General features: G+C 39.8%; 1 non-coding gene across 1 annotated transcript; it reads right to left on the bottom strand.

Annotated features, from left to right (window-relative positions):
- Positions 1–1,870: 1,870 nt before the first annotated feature.
- LOC141722641 (small nucleolar RNA R71) lies at positions 1,871–1,977 on the bottom strand. Its single transcript, XR_012575651.1, has one exon. It is a non-coding gene; the product is annotated as a small nucleolar RNA R71 (small nucleolar RNA).
- Positions 1,978–2,642: the final 665 nt, after the last annotated feature.

Genomic DNA, 2,642 nt, shown 5'->3' with positions numbered 1-2,642 from the left:
GGTATCAGTTATATGAATAAAAGAGCTTTTAAAGGAAATATGATGAAAACTGATCAGAATTGGAAGCCAAGGCCATTGTCAAGTTGTAGAGAATCTCAATATCTTCGCGTGGGCAGTTGAATCGCCTAATTCTAACGAGTAGAACTCAAGTTATGGCCAAAACAAGTTTCATCAGAATATTTTCGCAGTCAATAGCTGAGCGCCCGCTCAGGAGAGCTGAGCGGCCGCTCAGGGCGCGGCTGGTCGCTGATTTCGCTGAAAAAGCCTTTTTTGAGTGGAATTTGACGATTTTAAGGGTCCAGGTCCACTAGGGGCATATATATACTTAAAAAAAGGGTTTTCATCATCCGGGAAGATTGGGATACCAAGGAGAAGGCCTAGAAGCACAGAACAACTCCGAAAAAGAAGATCTTGTTTTCAACTTGTGATTCTTTGAATTAGTTGTAACTTTGGATACTCGTTTTCGTTCTTGTTGAACCTAGATCTCGTTTATTCAAACTTTAATTATTATTCAGTTTATTAAGACCTTGTTTTATACCATGCTTTCATTGGAACCCATGGTGACGATGAGTTCGATTATGGGATAATCGTTGTCATGGGGTTCTAGCGGAATTACTTATGGATTTCAATAGTTAATTGTTTCGATATCTTGGTGTGTGGTGATTGATTGATATCCTAGTATTGGTTGTGCTTATTTTTCTTATGTGCGTAGCTAACATATAAGATAGCGTGTTAATCTCTATTGAAGCGACAGTGAATATAGAGGTTTAGAACTTGCCATGCTAGCATAGGTTCATGTATGTGTATGCATGATTCGTAGATAACTCTAACCGTTTTACTTGCCCTATGTAATCATGATAGATAACTTGTTCTTAAACCGTTATGTTGTCAAATTCTATAGACATATAGGGTCTCAATATAATTGGTGCCTATTCAGCTTCTATCTCTTTTGTGGATGTCTGGTAAAATGGTACTCGTGCAACGAAAGTTGACGTTTATCAGTTTCGTGTTATCTGATTAGTGTCATCACCATCACATGCTAAGGTTAAGAACGAAAAGGCTATTGAATGAAGTATTTAATGAAGTTAGAATCCCATGTTTATCATATATAGTAATTCAACCTCAATTCTCTTAGTTAATGTTATTTAGTATAATTTCTTAGTTTAATAAAAACCCAATTTGTTATTTGTCTTAGCATTGAGCGATAACCATACATTGTTGCATAGGTGAATAAATTGAACTTAACCTAAACCAGTCTCTGTGGGAACGAATCTGATTTATATCTTATACTACTTGCGAATGCGTATACTTGCGTGAATATTAGCGCGTGTTTTCGCCCTAACAAGTTTTTGGCGCCGCTGCCGGGGACTCGGTGTTAATTTTTAGTTTATGTGCTTGTCATCAGTGGTCGTTAAAGTTCACTGACTCAGATTCTTTTACTTTCACAGTTTATTTGTTTGTGTTTCAGGTACTCATTATAATGGGAGATCCAGCAGCATGAACGAAAACCTTGATGGACTTTTCTCAACCCAAGATCAATGACATTCAATCTAGCATTGTACGGCCAGCTATCACAGCTAATACCTTTGAGATCAAGCCTGGCATAATTCAATGGGTACAGACTTCAGTCCAGTTTGGGGGTTCTCCAACGGAAGATCCCAATACACACATTAGGGATTTCATTGAGATATGCGACACCTTCAAGTTCAACGGTGTTTCTGAAGATGCTGTGAAGCTGAGACTATTCCCATTCTCTTTGAGGGACAAGGCTAAGAGTTGGTTACACTCTCTACCAGCTGGTTCGATTACTACTTGTGAAGATCTTGCTCAGAAGTTTCTTACTAAATTCTTCCCTATGGCGAAGACAGCTGCACTCAGGAATGCTATTACTCAATTTGCGCAGCAAACGGGAGAATCGCTAAGTGAAGCTTGGGAGCACTACAAGGAGATGCTTAGGAAGTGTCCTCATCATGGAATTCCTGATTGGATGATCATCACTTATTTTTATAATGGGTTGGGAGCACAGTCCAGACCCATGCTCGATGCAGCATCAGGCGGAGCATTATGGGCAAAGAGCTATAAGGAAGCTTATGATCTAATTGAACTGATGGCTGCTAATGAATATCAGTATCCAACCCAGAGATATCCACATGGCAAGGTAGCAGGAGTTCTTGAAGTGGATACAGCTACGGCTATCACTGCTCAACTAAAGGCGTTGTCTATAAAGATCGATTCTCTGGCTAACTATGGTGTTAAGCAGATAATTAGTATTTGTGAGTTGTGTGCAGGTTCGCATGCGACGGAACAATGCGCTATATCTAGTGACTCAGCTTAGTTTGTGAGCAACTATCAGAGATCGCAGCAACCAGTTCCAGATACTTATCATCCTGACAACTGGAATCATCCTAACTTCAGCTGGAACAACAATCAGAATGCGATGCAACAGCCATTCCAGCAGTTTGGAAATAAGCTGTTCAACCCTCCTGGTTTTCAGCAACAACTCCAACTTCAACAACAAACTCATATTGCAGGTCTATCTTCGAATGAAAAATCTGAATTGGAGGAGTTGAGGCTTATATGCAAAAACCAGGCTCTTATATGCCAAAGCCAGGCTGTTTCTATCCAGAATCTGGAGAACCAAA

This window comes from Apium graveolens, chromosome 4 (assembly GCF_009905375.1).
Source record: "Apium graveolens cultivar Ventura chromosome 4, ASM990537v1, whole genome shotgun sequence".
NCBI classification, from domain to species: Eukaryota; Viridiplantae; Streptophyta; class Magnoliopsida; order Apiales; family Apiaceae; genus Apium; species Apium graveolens.
This window is presented reverse-complemented; position numbering and strand designations above follow the sequence as displayed.